This window comes from Macaca nemestrina, chromosome 4 (assembly GCF_043159975.1).
Source record: "Macaca nemestrina isolate mMacNem1 chromosome 4, mMacNem.hap1, whole genome shotgun sequence".
NCBI classification, from domain to species: Eukaryota; Metazoa; Chordata; class Mammalia; order Primates; family Cercopithecidae; genus Macaca; species Macaca nemestrina.
In genome coordinates this window covers 165,839,245-165,849,210 of record NC_092128.1, presented here as the reverse complement: position 1 = coordinate 165,849,210, position 9,966 = coordinate 165,839,245, and the positions used below count along the sequence as shown (strand labels likewise).

Below are 9,966 nucleotides of genomic sequence, written 5' to 3'. Positions count from 1 at the left end.
GGTTTGCTATTTTCTTGTGATCAAATTTTCTGTCTTGCAAACGCTTGATATATATATTTACGCTATTATTGTTATTATTTTAGATCAGCATCATAGTCCCTAGTCTATTACATTTGTTTTTTAAACTATAGTCTCAACTCCACCTTCATTTCTATCTAGTCTAACTGTCATACCACTGTCATCAGAGCTAGCTTTTTAGCATAATTTACCATAATTTTATAAAATACAGCAAGGAATTTAAGATAATTTTTGTAAGAAATTAGAATTCACATCTATTTCTCAAGGGTCAGACTTGTTTTGGTAAATAGTCGTTCTCTAATTTTTAACAGTTTCTGACATAAATTTGGTGCTCAAAAGTATTCATTGAATTGAACATTTAATTAAAAAGCATTAGAATCTCCTTGAAGACATAGCTATCTTGTATAATTTCATACTGATTGAAAGAATAAACAGCGCTTGGCACATTGTAGATTTTGAAATGGTTATTTGAATGAATGGCTATTTGGAGTATATTAAAGATTTAGTCTAAAATGTAAAATAATGGTAATATTTTAAGAGTTTCTTTGCTTTAATGGGGATTCCTATTTTCAGGGCATCAAATTCTTAACATCTAGAGTGGAAGTTCAGCAGGTGGATAAACAACAACAATAATACATATAAAAAGTGAGAAATGCATGGTGATGGGCGTTGTGACTATTGCTGTCATGTCTACAGATTCACACATAAATATTAGGAAAATTGTGATAATTAAACTATTCCTGCCTCGGGCTGTTTTAGAAATGCAAATGTGGAAACTTTCTGCCTAGTGAAACAGGAGGCAGTTTCTGAAAAAAATGTATTATTTCTCCAGTGAAATAGCCAGCAGGAAGGATTGTTCTGTCTCTTTGTCTGAATCTGTCATGTTAGGACGAGATAACCAGAATTGCTGCAGCAATCTTGCTACCTAGACAATTAAGATACATGGAGAACTTAGACACTTGAAAATAGTGCTAAACTGATCATTGAACCAACCTGAAATTTACCCGTCTTGGACTTCCTGAGGAAAGCACTGTGTTTTTCTTATTTCCAAAAATAATCGAGTTGCATTTTCGTCATTTACAGTCCACAGCAGCCTAAGAGATTGACAATTTTTTGTGTTACTTTCTGTGGTGATTTGGTGTTTGCTTTATTTACTTAGTGCTATCCAAATTCAGTTCCATGAATAGTTAAGTTACCTAACACAAATGCACAGAATGAAATTGAATTTAAAATAAGGATAAGTAAAAACGAGGATAAATAAAGATATTATAGCAAGTTGAAGGCAAAATGAATTCACCGATGGGAATATCATCAGCTATTCTGTAGTCAACAGTGGTAAGCAGTTAATTTGGTCCTGAGATTCCTATCAGCCTACGTGAGGAAGAAATCCTATTAATTCAAAAAGTGTATTCAATTAAGTAAAAAGAAAGCAGGCCTGGCACGGTGGCTCATGTCTGTAGCCTGGAATTCCAGCACTTTGGGAAACCACGGCAGGAGGATCACTTGAGCCCAAGGAGTTTGAGACCATCCTGTGCAACATAGTGAGATCTCCTCTCTACAAAACAATTTAAAAATTATCCTGGCATAGTGGTGTGTACCTATAGTTTCAGCTACTTGGGAGGCTGATGCAAGAGGATTGCTTGAGCCTAGGAGATCAAGGCTGAAGTGAGACATGATCATACCACTGCACTCCAGCCTGGACTACAGAGTAAGATCCTGTCTCAAAATAAATAAATAAATGAATAAATAAATAAGAAAGAAAAAGGAAGTCATTGTACAGAAAATAAACATCTGGTTTATTTTATTATTATTATTTTTATTTTTTTTTTTTTTTTTTGTGTGTGTGTGTGTGTATTTGTTTTGGTTTGTTTTTGTCATGAAGTATAGCTATAAGTCTTTATATGACAACAAACTTTAAGAAGTACTTACAACTCAATGTCATTTCCAATTCAACCTGAAGAGGTAGCTCTCTTTCAATGTGAGGAGACAATGTATTTTTGTGATTATCTATCTTTGATAAAAATATGAGCTCCCAGTGACTAAAAATATTCAATTCAAACTGTATGGAACATTGAAAAAAAAATGTTTGGTACATTTTGCTAACTCAAAACTTAAAGCAGAAGGCAACGTTTGACTTATGTCTCCTCACCAGCATCACCAAAGATCCAGCCTCTGCCTAGTACATTTTCTGTTATTTCTCTCAGGCCCAGCCTTCTGGGAGGCCATGAGTTTCTCTCAGGCAGCATCAGGTGCTCTTCTTGGAGTCACATCGGAAGGCCAACCATCCTGCTCACAGAATTGCTCTTCAGATGGAGAGAGATCTTCATTCTCAGAGCAGCCAAAGCCAGCACAAATCCTGAGCCCGGTTTTCAGTGGCTTAAAATCTGTACAACTCTTTCCTGAAACAAATGAATATAATTAAGCTGATTGGATTAAGCCAGTTACTAAGTCTATATAGAGGTGAAGCTGTGGTCCATCCCACCAAAATTTATTGAGAGTTTTCCAAAATATTGTCAAAAATGATATTAAAGAACACAGATAGAATGAAAAGTCAGAGAAAAGGAGATTTTCCTCCCTGTCTCCCTGTCTCTGTTTCCTTGTCTACCTTTTTCCTCTCTCCCCTCCCCCTCCCCCTTCTATCACCCTGACATCTCTCTTCTAGAGCTGGGACACCCTTATTTTCCTGTCCTTGGATATCAAAACTCTGGGACTTTTGCTTTTTGGACTCTGAAACTTACACCTAAGACCCTCAGGGTTTTCAGGCTTTCAGGCTCCAGCTGAGAGTGACATCTTTGCCTTCCATGGTTCTGAGGCTTTGGGACTTGGAATGAGCCACACTACTGTAATATTTTAGGGTCTCGAGCTTGCAGAAGACCTGTGCGGGAACTTCTCAGCCTCCATTATTATGTGAGCCAATCCCCCTAATAAATTCTCTCTGATCTATATCTATCTATCTGTGTATATCCTACCACTTCCATCTCTCCACAGAATTGTGACAAATACAACTGTCTTGTAAACTAGAAAGATTTTTAAGTATAACTGCAAGTAATTAATCCATTCAGGAGAAAGAAACATAGCACAGGATATTTTCATTAAATCAATTTGATATGAGAGATAGATTTATTAACTGGTATAAGGGAGCATCAGTACAATTAAAGCATACCTAATTCTAATCGTAATTGTGAGTGGAAAGCTAGCTTTTTACTTCCACTTATACAGGAAGGAATATTCCAAACGTGGGAGAGTTTTATAGACTCATATAAATTGTTCATGCATTTGTTTGCAAATTCTATTGTTTTCTTTTTGATAGAAACTCAGTGTTAAAAAAATATATGCAATGATTCACCATAAACCTGCTAAATCTGTGCAGCTGATGAATCGAGGGTGCTGTAAAATTCATTTAATTTACAACAAGTAAATGCAGAGAGATTAGTAAAATTGCCAAGTTGATACAAATTCACATAAAATTTCCTAAACTTGAGAATACATTAAAATAGCTCAAGGCTTTAGTATAAATGTCAACAAATAGCTATGCTGGATTAGGGAATGATAAGGTGATTTTACATTCTTAGTTATGCTTTGAACATTTGCTTTGTTTTTAAATTTTTGTACTGTATGACACTTATTTCTATATGCAAATTGTCCATTCTAACCACTAGTGACAATAGAATACATGTATCGTTAAATTCATATGGCTTTGTCTAGCTTTAAAAAAAATCATACTGGATACCTTTTTTCATGAGGCAAACAGGGTAGGCAATCATTAGTGTTAGCACATTCCTTTTCACCTCAAGAAAAGTGTATACATTTAGAACTTTCTCCTCAGGGTCAGTCCTCATAAAACTGTATGCATAAACAGATTTTTAAAACTCTCATATTCCTTGAGTTTATAAAAAAATTGCCTGAATCTTACTTATACTCATGTTACTCAGAAAGCTTCTGGTATTATGAAATTAATAACAAAGACAAGAAGACTTCAAAGCTAAAGTAATTAGGAAAGTTAAAGAAAGGAATCATACAAAACAATATAAATATTAACATTTGGCTGTATTAATTTTATTTTAATGTAAAATTTACCTATATAGTGTTTTGGATATTAATGCTTGATGTCCAGACTTGGACATAAAATATTGTATGTTGAATACTAAAAACAAAGTAGTTATTATTATTAATTTTTAATTTCACTTTAACTTCCAGGATACATGTGCAGAACATGTAGGTTTGTTACATAGGTATACATGTGCCATGATGGTTTGCTGCACTTGTCAACCTATCATCTCGGTTTTAAGCCCTGCATGCATTGGCTATTTGTCCTAATGCTCTCCCTCCCCTCAACCGCCACTGCCTTACTGGCCTCGGTGTGTGTTGTTCCCCTCCCTGTGTCCATGTGTTCTTATTGTTCAACTCCCACTCATGAGTGAGAACATGCAGTGTTTTGTTTTCTGTTCCTGTGTTAGTTTGCTAAGGATGATGGCTTCCAGCTTCATCCATGTCCCTGCAAAGGACATGATTTCATTCAGATATGGCTGCATAGTATTGCATGGTGTACCACATTTTCTTTATCCAGTCTATCAGTGATGGGCTTTTGGGTTGGTTCCATGTCTTTGCTATTGTAAATTCTAAGTAACCTATAAAGGAAAACCTATCAGATTAACAGCAGAAATCTTACAAGCTAGAAGGGATTGGGGTCCTAACTTTAGCCTCCTTAAACAAAATAATTATCAGCCAAGGATTTTGTATATAACATGGTGTCTCCATGATTGGTATAATAGTCCACCTTCTGAATTCTTTTTCTGGCAATTCAGAGATTTCATCTTGGTTTGGATCTATTGATGGTGAGCTAGTGGGATCTTTGGGGGATGTTAAAGAACCTTGTGTTGTCATATTGCCAGAATTATTTTTCTGTTCCTTCTCATTTGGGTAGACTATGCCAGAGGGAAGATCTGGGACTCGAGAGCTATTTTTCAGATTATTTTGTCCCATGGGGTGCTCCCTTAAGGTGGTGCTCTCCCATTTCCCCTATGGATGGGGCTTCCTGAGAGCCAAACTTCAGTAATCATTATTCCTATTTTGGATCTAGTCATCCAGCAGAGCTATCAGGCTCCAGGATGATGCTGGAAAGTGTCTGCAAAGAGTCCTGTGATGTGATCCATCTTCAGGTCTTTCAGCTGTAGATACCAGCACCTGCTCTGGATACTCAGCAGCGGAGTGAAGTGGACTCTGTGAGGGTCCTTGGTTGTATTTTTGTTGAGTGCACTGGTTTTATGTTGGTTGGCCTCCAGCCAGGAGGTGGTGCTTTCAAGGGTGTGTCAGCTGTACTTAAGTAGGGAGGGTATAAGCTTGTCCTAGGGTCACTTTTGGATGACTATTCCGGTTTCTCATGAAGTGGGGAGGGCCATAGAGGGATTATGTCCCTTGTCTTCAGCTACCATGGTGGGTAGAGAAAGACCATTAGGTGGGGGCACGGTTAGGCATGTCTGAGCTCAGACTCCCCATGGGTGGGGCTTGTTGTGGTTGCCTTGTGGGAAATGGGGTGTGGTTTTTCAGGCCAATGGAATTATGTTCTCTGGGGTATTGTGACTGCCTCTGCTGCAGCCCCCGGGTTGCCAGGGAAGTAGGGGAAAGCCAGCTGTCACAGGCCTCACCAGCAACTAAAGAGCTTGCAGCCCAAAAGACCAGACTCAGTCCCACACCATGCCCCCCTAACAGCACCAAGTTTATTTCCAAGCAGCTGGTGAGCAAGACTGAGAAATTGCCTCAGGCTTCAAGCCTCCCAGCTGAGAAAGCAAGCCGACTCACAGTTCCTCAGCTGTTTCATGGAACCTGCAGCTGTAATCCACCTCCTTCAAGGGTCTGTGCATTCTCTCAGCTTTCCTGGTATGTTCCTGTGGTAGTTCGTGGAGCAAAAGTTAATGAGGTGGATCTCCACATGCTGCTCAGTCCTTCCAACTGTGAGCTGCAAGTTAGTTCTGCCTCCTATCTGCCATTTCCCCCCCCAGTGTTTGTTATTCTATGTGGAATATGGTTTATATGTTTGTAACATCAAATCAATTACAGTTAACAAGAAAATGAACACTCCAAAAAAAGGAAAACATTCTCATTAATACAGATATTCAGTGGGCAATAATTTCTGCTGCCCTTTCGCTTGGATGATGTAGGCTTTATAGGAAATCTTAGGTTTGAGCTGCATAGAAGTAGCGGATTGTATGCTCCATAGAGGACTACAAAAAATATCTCCAACCCACATGCTATTCTTACAATGTAACTTTGAAGTTATTCTAACTAAAAGATAAGTGTCTGCATTTCTTCTGGGAGCTGGGTGGTAGACTTTTAATTTTGGCAGATATCACATGATTTGACATCTGAGACTGGTTCATTTAAGGAAGAGTTGAGATCTTTGAAGCCATGAATGTTAATGTAAGAAGTCCAAGGTTTCTATGCCCTGAGGAAGGACAGGATATGTGAAGTACTGGTCTGGAGGACAAAGCCAGTAGAAATCGTGCTTGCTGCCAGCGTCTACCAACAGATGTGTGAGTGAACATGCCACCACTTGATTCTTTTGCGCAGAAACTCAAGCCTCTCAAGTGAAGCTTCTGCTGTCATGAGAGATACAAATTCTTTTTGCTTATCTTCTGAATTCCTGCCCCACAGAACCTGTAAGCATAATAAAATGATTGTTTTAAACTGAACATTTGGGGTAGTTTAATATGCATTTGTAAATAATTGGAGCTGATAATGGAACTGCTTGTAGGGTCTGCCATAACCCAAACCTAAACTATACAACATTTCTTTGAGCCTTAAAGTTTCTGTTAATGACAGCCTAAAGGGAGTTAGGAATAGTCTTAATGAAGCCTGCATGGCCTGGAGAAATCTGTCAGAGAAAGTTTAAAGGAGATTAAGGGAAATGACAGTGGGAACTAGAAGAAAGGTGACACATCATACAGTGCCACTAAATTTGACAATACTCTTGCCTGAATTAATTTGCAAAAGAGAAAACATCCCTAGTGAACTCAATGATCTAGTGAAGGAAATCTCCAGGCAAAATTTTTGAAGATGCCACCTGGCCTTTTTCTCTCTGCATTTAAATCAAATGAAAGAGAAGAGATAGGAGCTAAAGAATTGATGGTTAAATATTTAAGTAGTCAAGGATTGCAGAGTTTTAAATTAAAACTGCATCTTTTGCCAACCTCTCCAGATGGCAAACCATCCTTAATTTAAGAAATAGCTTCCAGGAAAAGATTCAATCCAAGGTAGAACTGCAAGATCTTATGTTAAGACCTTAGAAAAGATCTAAGATGAGGTCTTATGTAACCTTTCAGACAGACAAAAATTCTTCCAAAGAGCGTGAGATTATTTCTCAAAGGTCTTCTCTATTAAACAAATGGTTTTCTAAGAATCTTAAGGACTGCCCTATAGCAGTACCATAGGGAGACCAAATAGATATGAGATTATCTTGATGAGATTGTGGGTGTGACTCTTGTCTCTGGAATAATTTATGAATTAACACATACTCCAAAGCTTTAAAAGTTTTGTTTAATGGTGTTCGTAAACTTAAAGGGATAGTTAAAACAAACAAACAAACAAACAAAAAAGATTATTGTCCTTCAAACTTCCACAAGCAAAAAAAAAGATTGCTAAAAATCTCAGAGATTACACATATATACTACCCCCGATGAAAAGAAAAGGATGATTTAGATGGTGAAACAAGTAGTCTAGTAGGCAGATTCAAAAGCCCCAGAGAATAACTGAGTCTTAATCTAAAAAATAAATAACCCAATGAATTTTCAAATAACTAGAGACCAATGACTGGGGTGTGCCTCCTGATTTTCTCATTTTAAACTGGGTACGTCTGTTGTGGTTACATATGTGTATCCCACCATAGTATGATGACTGTGTGGTAGAGTAGAGAAAGACATTTTCTTTACACCTTTAAACATATATATTATTACTTCCCTGGTCCTATATATGTCTGCTTATCACTTGGGTTAATATAAGGATCCCCGTTTTTCCCCTACTGCATGACAACATATTCACAAAATATAACTGAAGTAATTTTTTTCAATATTCAAATCAAATGGTGTCCCTCTTTGCCCAAAATTCTGCAATAGCTTCACATCTCACTCGGGAAAAAAAAAAAAAAATAGTCCTTACTATGAACAGAAGACTAGCCATCTTCTGCACCAGGATACTGAATGGCTGATTCTAATCTTTCTGTGTAATTGGATAGTAAGCCCATACTCTTTGCCACATAGCTCTGTGCGCTCTGCCATTGTAGATTAAAAATATTTCTCTCCCATATTAATATTAGACTTGGCTACGTAATTTGCTTTGGTAATGAAATATGAATCTATTTGACATAAATAGAGGCACAAAATATGCTTTTTTTGGTCTGGTTTCCCATCTACTATTTTCCCTAAAAAGAGTGCACCTCAGCTGCGGGTCCAAAGAGGGACAAATGGAGCAGCTCTTGACTCTTTTTACAGACAAATAACAAATGCGTCTGGCCCTCATCCAGAAGAAGAAGAGCCCAGTCAAGTCTACGCTAGATAAGCTGAACTCCAGGAGACCTGATACTTGAGGATGGAAAATACATTTTTTTTTTTTTTTTCTGGTAAACCAGATGTCTGTATGCCTGCTTCCTTGTTGTAATCAGAAACATTTTCACAACTATGACCTCTACCCCTCCCACATTTTAACCATCTGGATTTTTTCCTTGAGTATTTGTACATCTGATAATTGCATATTTATTGTTAATGTCTTTTAATTGCCTGCTTCCCTTTCAAGCCGACAAACTTTATGAAAAAGGGGAAGTACGTTTTTGGTTTGGTTTTTGGTGTGTTCACAGCACCCCAACTATTGCATGGTTCATAATGGGACCTCAAAATGTATTTAGTAAACAAAGTGAAATATGTACATACTTGACAGTGTGTTAATTCACTATGAGTTTTTATTCATGTTTCTGGTCAGAGTGACCAGGATACATCTGGAAAAAAAAAAAAAGCTATGTAGGTTAACCTGTATTAGGTAAAAGACTATTGGAGGTGTAAATCATTTATGTTTTATTCTGATTTGATGTGATTTCTGTGTGTGGTGAAACTCACACAGAATATTCTGCATAAGGTCAATTTATCCTGTGGTACCAGAGAATATTTCTGCATAAGGTCAGTTTATCCTGTGGTACCAGAGAGGGTTAGCTACAGAAATTATCAAAGGACCTCACTAGAGTTTATCTTTACCTACATGGTGAGTTCATGAAATGAGCATTAGAGACAGGATTTTAATGAGTACAGTTTACAAAATACTGCTTTCATTAGATTCTATAGGAAATAATAACACTGAGTGAAAGTAATTTAAAATATTTTAAAGGATTATTGATTTAATCAAAACAAATACATATAATCATTTAATGAAGATTTTACTTTATTGTCATTCTTTATAACATCATACATAGCAAAGATGTATTAGCTTCACTAAATAAGTCTTGCATCTGAGATTCTTGTTTTTCTAACCAGCAAAATATTAAAAGGCAAAACTTTCCTTTTCGATATTTTTCTTCCTAATAACATAACTTTCAAATATATCTCTTCTTTATGATTATTGTAGGTTTCGTAACTGAATATTGGAGGCATATAAGAAGTCAGTCGTCTAATAATGAGCATCACGTGAGGTGTCTGTTGATTACCAACGCAGAATACCTAAGCCACTTGTTCACTTCCGGTTTAATATTACACAATTTTATTGTTATTGTAATAATGCTTTTGTCATAATGTTTTTTGATACTGTTATATAATAATGCTTTTTTAAGAATTGTTTTTTATAAACTATTTCATTATCTTTTTATAAATAACATTCAAATTATTTTATAATGAAATGTTAATAAAACATTTTATTTTATTTTTTGTTCTTAAGTTTTGTGGGTGCATAGGAGGTGTATATATAATTATGGGG

General features: G+C 36.6%; 1 long non-coding RNA gene across 1 annotated transcript in view; it reads right to left on the bottom strand.

Moving 5' to 3' along the window:
• Window positions 1-2,361: 2,361 nt before the first annotated feature.
• LOC105472836 (uncharacterized) overlaps window positions 2,362-9,966 on the bottom strand; it is a 267,997-nt gene continuing 260,392 nt past the window's right edge. Inside the window, exon 4 of the long non-coding RNA XR_011621753.1 lies at window positions 2,362-2,417. This is a non-coding gene — a long non-coding RNA (uncharacterized lncRNA). The remainder of the gene's footprint in view (window positions 2,418-9,966) is intronic.